This window comes from Bactrocera dorsalis, chromosome 3 (assembly GCF_023373825.1).
Source record: "Bactrocera dorsalis isolate Fly_Bdor chromosome 3, ASM2337382v1, whole genome shotgun sequence".
Taxonomy (NCBI): domain Eukaryota; kingdom Metazoa; phylum Arthropoda; class Insecta; order Diptera; family Tephritidae; genus Bactrocera; species Bactrocera dorsalis.
Window position 1 is genome coordinate 79,632,150 of NC_064305.1, and position 10,258 is coordinate 79,642,407.

At 30.2% G+C, this 10,258-nt stretch overlaps 1 protein-coding gene across 2 annotated transcripts in view; it reads right to left on the bottom strand.

The window, feature by feature from the left end:
• LOC105229953 (uncharacterized) overlaps positions 1-8,993 on the bottom strand; it is a 133,908-nt gene extending 124,915 nt beyond the window's left edge. Inside the window, exons 1-2 of one of the 2 annotated variants that reach the window (XM_049452307.1) lie at positions 8,747-8,993; positions 3,701-3,955 (exon numbers count right to left, since the gene is read on the bottom strand). The gene's annotated coding sequence lies outside the window, so the exon portion shown is untranslated. Of the gene's footprint in view, positions 1-3,700; positions 3,972-8,746 lie in introns of both variants that reach the window. The other variant, XM_049452306.1, reaches the window with a different exon arrangement.
• Between the last annotated feature and the right edge of the window lie 1,265 nt (positions 8,994-10,258).

Sequence of the window (10,258 nt, forward strand, 5' to 3'; positions counted from 1 at the left end):
TATTTTATTTATTTAAATTCTTTTATTTTATTTTTTTATTAATTTTTCATATTTATTAATATTTTTCTTCGATAACATTAGCATATCATTTTTGATCTTCATATTCCTCTGCTTTAAACTTTCATTAGCCTTTATATTCATTATAAAATTATTACACCATAAATTGTTGTTTTTCTTTTATTATATTTCCGCCTAACAGTACCAGCCACGCCTATACCCTACCACACAATACACGCTTCTCTATTTCCAAATTTAATTTAATTTAATTAATACGCCTGATTAGACAATGAAGTTCAAATTAATTCAACTCAATATGAAATCATTTCCTAAAAAAACAACAATAATAACAATGTATCCAAAAATACACGTTATATCGCTTATTACATATATACTTATGCATATATGATTATTGGCTCACGGCGATGCAATCAGATTTTGTGTGAGAATTGTATTCAAATCCGGCAGTTATTATTTAATTCCTAACGAAATATGCCAACAAAAACAGCAAAAGCACCACACTACAGCAGCAATAGTGGCAGCAACAATGAATGCCACAACAGGCCAATGACATGGCGTATGAAATAATGAAAATGTGTGTAAATGTGTGCGAATGGCTGTTGGTATGAAGAAAACGAAAGAGTTGAGCGCCAAACTTCATGCATATGCAAACAATGTGCGACCGAATATCTGACAATCACAGCGCCAATGTATGCTAATATGGGGTTTTAAGCCAGGCAACACGCGCACCACCAAGCCGCGCAATAATGAGTGCAGCAGAGGAAATACGAGGCAAGACTACATAGTTGTTGTCGTTGTACTTGTGGCAAAGGCAAACAAACAAATAATGAAGGGGCGTTTGACTATGGTAGTGCTGTTGGAAATACACGGATTTTGAAGAAAAATAGACACAGCATGCGCATGTGCCCCTATATGGATATGGTTGTACAGTATGTGGCTGCAGCATCTGAAATATGCCTACAGCAGCTCGGCGCGGAGTTATGTACATATTTGAAATGAAGATGGGCGAGTCAAAAATACACGGGCGGCCAGACAGATAGCTACACAGCTACGAATTGTATTGTTCACCTGTAGCAGCAGCAGTAGTGTCAGTAATTGGTGACAACGACCTTGAGTCACAGCCTCAAGCACTTGCTGCCCGCATGGCGGCTGAGAGTTGAAACCGCAGCTCATTGTATTGTTTCCAACCATATGAATTTCAGCTATTTTATTTTTTATTGAACATTACTTTAGTTTAGTTAGTTTCCCTCGCAATATGCGGAAAATGATGGCGTCAGACAGATACGCATAATACAAGCGACAAACAATCAAAACGGTATCACGTCATAAGCAAACCGGAAGCGAAATACAGCAGCCCGTATACCTAAGATTTTTCTCAAGCACTTTGTTAGCTAATTTCATACATGTGTTTCATAATTCTAGCGATTTTGTGGCACTAATTGTTATGCTAACAGAAGGTACAAACCCAACTAAAGAATAGGCGGATAATAGTACAAAAAAATCGTGCATGAAAAAAACGCTTAATAATTGCGTATACGCCCTGATGACCCAGCAGGTTTTATGAGTGGGTATGAATGAATTTTGTATTGAAATTAAATGTTTTTCGTTTAAGTGAAAAAAATTTTAACTTTGAAGACATAAATTTTTCAAACAAACTACTCAGAAGGTGTTAGCGAGGCAATTTCAGTAGTGATTCAGTAGTTTTGAAAAAAAAAATAGTTTTTTATGTTAGTATTCTGAAAAAATTATTAATATTTTTCATCAAAAATAAGCAAAAATGTTAACTTCGGCTACATCGTAGCTATTATACCCTTCACATTTGCATTTCTTTTACCATAAAAATGTATAAAAAGGGGTTTATCTTGCTATCAACGGTTCTAACAAGTGGGGAGAAAAAGCTTTGATAAAAATTTCAGATTGGTATCTCAAAAACTGAACGACTTGTTCGTGTATACACAAATAGATGGGCATAGCTAAGTCGACTCAGTTCCTCACTCTGATTATTTATCTATATTATTTTTCATAAGTTTACAGGCGAAGGAAAAACGATATAATCGAAAGCACTGATATTGAAACAGAATTTGAGTTTTGGTTATATATAGGTTATATATTGAGTATATCTGACAATTGAAAGTGAAAATTTTGTACTACATATACAATATATAAAAGGATGTTAGCGATATACTCATTTTGAAAAAAGATTTGAGTTTTGGTTATAAAATGGTTATATATGGGTTATATCTAAGAGCGGAAGTTGAAAATTTTATGCGACATATATCTAAAATGATTTAGTGAAACGTAAGCAATAAAAAATCAATTTCGAATTTTTGGTGATACATTGTTTTCCATTTTAGCTGACGATGTATATATGTACATACATAAATTTAATAGTATAGGTCTTCAACTTACTAACCAGTAGCTAACAACAGAGACTATCCCCTCATATTTAACTCCATTGAACAATATAACCATACGCTTATTGCCATAGTGTATAAGTAAACTGAGGCTAAGTGTATGCAATTAACATTTATTTTGTATTCAAATATATTTTTTATTCAAATCAGCCATAGTCTTTTCTAATTTTTTTTTTTGTAAATCTGTTTTATGTTTTTTGGACTTATAATAGCTTTCAGTATAAAAAGTGTTCCAAATACCTTCAAGAGGGAAATCAGAACTTTTATTAAACAGCAAATCGTATTGCAAGGCTATTCAGTTACTAAAAGTTCCGCCTCAAAAAATATGTCTAAGAAAATAAATGAAAATGTACTGGGAGACAGAATCCGTAGTGAGTTAAACACAGTGTGTTCATTCACGAATTTCAAGCGATCTCAGAAAAAAGAAGTAAACAAAGCTTTACGTTCATGAACTACCTTAATTCTCTACCAGAAAGCCACTGTGTCATAAAAATGTGCAAACTCTTTTTGAATATACATATTTGTTAAAAAATTTTACAGGTTTAAGCAGCATTTACAGGTTCAATATCAGGTTTATAGGGTATATCTTGCTGGTATAATGCTGTGGAAGTTCTTTTCGAGCTGTTTTTTTTTTTTAACATAATAGATTAGGTTTAGTTCGCTGGCTGATACTCAAGATGAGTATTGCACTTAAACTCAAGTGCTAAAGAACTTGAAGTATATTGTGAAACCATAAAAATTAACCTTTATGATAAGAAACACGTACTCTCAATGAACTTTTACCATTGAAATTTTCAGCAGCCGTTCGGAATCTCCAAGATACTTATTCAGAACCAAAGAGAAAAGAAATATTTCGCATCAACCTTGAAGTCATATTTGAAAATTTTCTCTACAATATTCGCAAATTTCAAACACCCAAGAGTCTTACATGGAGAAAGTGTTTAAAACATATAAATAGTGCAGAATGAGAGCCCAATTGTCATAAAAAATAAAAGTTAATATAATTTAAATAATTTTTCAGCAAAAATTCAAACTATAAAGTCAAACGACCTTGAAAATTTACTTTGCTCCTTATATTCTTTCGTGCTCAAATGTTTGCTCACGTCGAAAATGAAAACGTAGCCTGCGTTGAAATAGAAATTTTTACACATACAAACACATTTGTACAGTTATATATTTATAAATCCATAAACATATAATAATATATATATATATATATATATATACATTTCATACATTTGCACTTATTTTTAACGTGCGAAACTTACCTTTTGTGTATATTTTTATGTTCACTTATGACTTGGAATTGCTGCTTCCGTTATTTTTGTTTTTGTTGCTGTTGAATTTGCGCTTTTTATTACGTTTTTTATTGTTGCAAATATTTTTAGTGTTTAATTTTCTTAACTTTTAATATTGTTACGCGAAATTATCGAATTTAACGAGTTTGGCAAATACTGTTCTTGGCACTTATTAACACATACACACTGTAGTGGCTGGTTACTCATACGCCAGGTGGGCGAGTTCTAAAAAAAGGAAAAACTGTGAAAAATAAATTTTATTGTGAAAAAGAACAGCTGTGAAGAAGTTTGTTGAAAATGTGATTTATAAATTTTGCTTAAAAAGTTGTACATTAAATTAATTAGGGTTAATACTTTATTTAAAAATTACTTCAAAAAAAATATTGAGAAAAAGAATTTATTGAGAGGTCCGAAAAAGTAATATAATAATAAAAATAACTTTAAAAAATGAAATACATTAACGTAAAGCCAATTTAAATCCACTCAGGTATTTTGGAGACCACCACAATCTTTTTTTTTGAAAACGAGGGATCTATATATTCTTAAATTATTCATTTTAAAATGTCAAAAATAATTAAATAATTCAATTTTTACTCGATTTTTTAATTATTACAACATTTTTTTATTTATTCAACCTAATTTTTTAAATAAAAATTAAAAAAAAATTATAAAAACTCAAAAAGAATTCAAAAAATTAAAAAAAAATTTAAATAAAATAACGTAAAGCGGCTTAAAAGCCACTCCGGTCTTTTGGAGACCACGGAATTCTCTTTTTTTCAACACCATAGACCCATAAATTTTTAAATTATTTATTTTAAGCTTTCAAAAATAATGAAATTATTAAATGTTTAGTCGATTTCTTAACTATTACTAAATTTTATATTTTTTGTTAATTTTTTTTTTAATCTAATTTTTTTATATATTTATTGTTTTTATTTTTCAATTTTGTTTTGTTGTTCTTTAATTCTCTATATTTCTGCTTTTCAGCAAACGCTACATTTTCTTTTGCCCACAACCGTTACAGTTTCCAACAACTTTTGCAATTACGCTTGTTTTTCAATCAAAATCACCAGCTGTTTCACTAAATTTCAAAAATATTTTTCATGAATAACAGCAATAAATGTGCTCGTGGCTGCAGCAGTTCGCTTGTCTATAGCAAATTTTATAAAATTGTATGTTTCTATTATTGTTGTTGTTGTTTTAGCTGCTGTTTGCGGCCGCAATTAATTTCACTTTTTTTCCTTGAGCGCAAAACTACACACAATTTGCGCGTGCTGTTTATTGTTGTAGTCATTTGTTGCTGTTTTCAGTTGCTGTTGTTATTACTTGAGTTTATTATTATTATTTCGGCTTGTTGTAGTAGTTGTTGTTCTGTGTTACTTGCTCGCATTTGCCTGTTTTGTTGTAATTATGTGTTGGCTGTTAAACATTATCTTTTTTCCATTTGCTGCATTTTTGCTCGTTTTCTTGCGGTTGCTGAAGTTTTTCTGGTTTATACTTGTAGTTTCTTTGTTGTTGTATTTCTTTTGTTTTGTGTAACATTAACTGGTTTCTTGACTGCAAATTTTTACATACAATTCACTTTGCGCGATATGACCGAGGTGTTGCACAAACAAAATTTTGTCTTAACCCAAAATTTACGAAGCGAAAAATATATTTTATAGGAGCTCAAAATTAACTTGCTTTGATCTCGTAATGAGACATTTATTATTATTTTTTTATGTAAAATATTATTCATTTCAAATACTATTTTCAAATTTCGATATTTTTATGAAAGGAACCATTCCCTTGCATAATCGGCTGTAATCTGATTTAGAAATATTTTAAGTTGGATACCCTATTTTCTTTAATATTTATTTGAATTCCTTCAATATTTATGCTGTTTCGAAACGAAGCCAGTTTGACCATGGAACAAACAGTAAAAATTTAGAAATATTGGAAAAATTGATATTATTGAATCCTAAAGGTAGCTACATAAGTGTTCAATATAAAATCTTAAAAAAATTTTTTTTGGCAGGATTTTGAAAGACTGTCTCTAGTAAAGATAAATTTTGAGGTGATTTAACCAACATTATCGTAGTTACATGCAACAAAATATATATTTCTGGTATTTCGAAAATTAAAAAATCCTAAAAAATACCATAATCGTTAAATTCCATGGACTTCCAAGGTAATGGAACACATACGGCTACTTATAAGGAAGTTAAAGGGTTTGTGTCCAGTTGTTGTTGTTGCAGAACAGAATCTTGCCGAGTTTACAGTCCTAGACCGGATATAAAATCCAGGTCCGTTCCGGTTATGTACTCGTAGACCCGACTGTCGTGGTAACAATTTTAAAGGCCAGTCTTAAACTTTGCCTGGTTTTGTGCCCAGTATTCACTTTTCATTGACTCAACATGGATAATAGTGCGACTATTGTACTGTTTTAAATTTACATGTATTGAAAAGAAACGTTTCTTCAAAAAACTGTATGCCTATATAAAAATTTTGAAAAATTTTGTTGGAACTAGATATTTTTATTATTTTCATTTTTTAAATTTTTTTTTGTTGCTTTTATTGTATTTTTATTATTTTTTTGCGTTATTATTTTTCATTTATAAGTATTGAAAATTATTGTTTTTCTAATTATCATTATACATATTGGCAAAAAATAATTGTTTTACATTTATAATTGTGTTAATGTTCTTTTTCATAAAGAAATGTAATATTATTTTTTTTTTATTATTAAATTTGTATTATTATTTTTGTTATTGTTTTTTATTTATAAGTGTTGAAAATTAGTTTTTCTTTTTTAATTTATAATTATAAACATGTTAATATATCATTATTATTTTTGGTTTTTTTTTATTTTTATATAATTGTCAAAAAATATTTTTTATAACGATTATTATTTTTTTCACTTCTGCTTCTTTTTTATTTTATAATTTTTTGTTTTCTTTTAGGTTTTTATTTTTACATCACATAGCTCAATGCTGAAGCTCTTGAAAATTATAAAAAGTGATAAAAACATATTGGTATGAAAACCATTGGAAAATAAATATAAAATAAAAAAATAGAGGAAATATAATTTACGTGAGATCTGTGGTCGGAATGACCGAGGCGAGTGGAGGATATCTGAATTTATATGGTTTTAAAAAGGTTTATCTCGACTTCCGACAAAGCTACGAGCCTTTTTGAAAAAAAGTATAGAGCAAAGCTTTAAGTAATGAAACAAGCTACAATTAGTGTATCAACACCCTTTTCACATAACCTCAAAATTTTTTAAAAAATTTAAATAGCCAAATTTTTGGTTTTTTATCTTTTATAATTTTTTTTTTTGCTTTTTATTTTTTTTAATTTTATTTTTTTTTTAATTTTTACGCAAAATTTATGGTAAAATTATTTTTTTTTTAATCTTTTTTGATTTCATATATTTATTTTTTCGTCTCATTTCTTTGACTCCTTACCAAAAAATCATGATAAAATTCCCACGTTAACTTTTTGATAAAGTCAGCAGGTTTTTTCTTTATTGAAATCTCTACTTTTCCATAGTGCAGATGAAAGACTTTCAAATGACATTATGCTTGAATAAAAATTGTTATTACTAATTATATTTATAGTGTTGTTTCTAGTGGTTAGTATCTATTTATTTATTTTAGTACTTTTTGTTTACGTAATGTATGTATGTAACATATATTAATTACAAATATTTTCTAGTACAATTTTTTTTGATTTTATTTAATTAAGATAATAATATATTTTTTGTTTATCTTTCACATTTTCTTAATTTTTTTATTTATTTACATACTTTTTATGTTTTATATTAATAATATTTTTTTTATCTTTCACATTTTTTAAATATTTTTTTTTATTTAATAAATATTATTTTTGTAAATTATTTTATTTAGTTTTCATATTTTCTTAGTTACTTAATATTCGTCACATTTTGCTGTTTTCAAATGAGTTACATAAAACTTAGTTATGTATAGTTATTTACATAAAATTGTACTAATTTTAAAAATTAATATTTTTTTATCACTCCTCTGTTCCTTTATTATTATATTTTTATGCCTTTCTTTTTTTACTACAAAAGTCTCATTGCTATTTTCGGAAGCACCATTAAAAACATTGATGTTCATTTAATTAGTTGCTGTTTTCTTTACAAAAAAAGATTTCCACACTTCAATTAATCGTTTCTCTTGTTGGCAGTTTATTGCACGCAATTCATTTCTAAATCATTTCACTTTTCTTTTATCATCATTATTATTATCTTTTATTATTTTCTTATTTCTTGTCATTTTCATATTTGCTATTTTTTTTGTTGTAATTTTTTCATTTTGTTGCTTTCTATTTTTTCTTGTTATTTTCTCATTTGTTGTGTTTATTGTTGTTATTTTTACATTTTGTTGTTGCTGGCATCAATGACACTGAGCACATGCAACTTTCACAGCAACACCAACAACCGGAATGGTCACTCTGAAGTCAATTGGGCATTACCGAATTATTTAAAGCCACAAAAAAAAACCATTTTGCAACCGCAGAAAAAAGCAAAATGTTTACAAGAAAAAGCACAGCTGCATAAATAAACACAAAGCGCTCGCAAGAAACTTTTTCAAGAAAAATGTATTTTAATGTTGAAGTTGAAGTTAAAACAGGCGAACACAGTTTGCAAGATGTTTTTTGTTTATAAATAAATGAATAAAATATTTTTTTTATTTTTGGATGTTGTTTATAAATAAATTAAATTATTTTAAATATCAGAAAAAATATTTAAATTAAAATTTTTTTCAGAAATAAATTCAATATCGAGAAACTATATCTCACTGCCATAATTTTAGTCACTAACTAAATTTTTTATATTTTTATAATTTTCTCTTTCATCTTTGTGTCGAAGTTTTGAAAAATTTTCATAATTCCCGTTCACAATCCAAGAGGCAGAGCAAAAGCTGTTTTCCAATTTTCCGAATACACTTGTTACACACACACGCATACAACCACAAAAACACTACAATGATTAGTTTTACTTTAAATACACACTTGTATGTTGTTGCTGCTGTTGTTGTTTGCTTATTGCACTGATTGCATATCGCACACACGCACATGCACCGCTTCAACGCCCCAACGATGAGAAGCCGCAGCTGAAGAAGCCACTAAGTGTTGGCGAATAACTAATAATACAAATAATAATTGTTAGAAATTCGACGTTAACGGTAACGGCAGCCGAAAACCTCACTCAGCAAACGCACTCGACGACTTTCGCGACTCAACTGTTGGCCAGGCGCTGCAGCAAGTGGCCACTCACCAGCTAGCAGACAGCAGCCACCAGCCAGCCAGTTGAACCGTCGACGAACAAAAAGAAACATAAACAAAAGCAACAACAGCAACAACAGCAGCAACAATAAGGCACAAGTAATGAGCAAAAGCAACAAGCGGCTATGTTAGTACAACAACATACAACAAAAACAGCGTTGAGTAGCAAGCAACAGCACAAGCGTGGAGCTACTAGCGTTGCTGTTACCGTTGGCAAGCGTTTGCGCTTGTGTGTGTGGGTGTGAATAAATAAATAAATATATGTATGTGTATGTGCGTGTTTCTTCAGCTCACATACTAGGCCACGTTCGTTGCTTAAGTCGTTCGTTTGCTTGGCTTTCGGCCACGGAGAGCTTTTGGCTTTTAGCTGCGCCCTCGCCTGCTTCTTGCCTTCGTAACATTTATGCACATTCTTGTTGTTGCTCCTTTTTTCGGTTTCTTTCTTATGCTATTTATACGCAAACAGCTGTGCTGCGCTCGGTCTTACTGTATTTCTCTCTTCGTCTTCGCCGCTACACTTTAGGCGCTATTGATTACACACGCTGCTACGCTTCGCTTCGTTTGTGGATTGCTGCCGAGCGGGTAACCGTATAGCGTTGCTTACTCACATTTCAACCGAACGGCACTCAACTTCCCTCATGCACATACTTCTTGTGCGCTTTGATTTTGTTTACTCGATTCTCTTTTTGCTGCGGCAGCGAGCTTTTGCCACAATTTACGCAAAGAAGGTGCAGAAGAAGGCGAATATTATGTTAAAGTGTAGCGAAGGTGGCTTAAGAAGTGGCTGCACTTGTATGCGTGGTCCGAAGCTTTTGCTGCTACGATTTTTCTCTTATCAAGTGAGAGGGTTTTCAGTTGAACATGCCAGCAAAGTTATTGAAACAGTCTTAAGAGCATAAAATTGTATTAATATTTCTCTTAGTTGGCTTGGAATTCAAATTTAGTTTGAAAGCAGTTGGAAAAAAATGTTCGTATTAAAAATTGTTTTGATTTTTATACTCTTGCAACCTGTTGCTACAGAATGTAATGATTTTGTATAACCTAAAACTAATCGAGCGAGATATAGTTTGGCTTAATGTGCATATCTCCTAAACCACTACTCCCCATATAACGGTACAGTTATAAACTAGTAAATTGCTATATATCAAAGACTAACTATGCCGGATACATAAACTTCTAAACCCAAGATGGTGCGTGGTATGGTACTTTTAGGTGAAATCCCATATACCGAGACCCGCT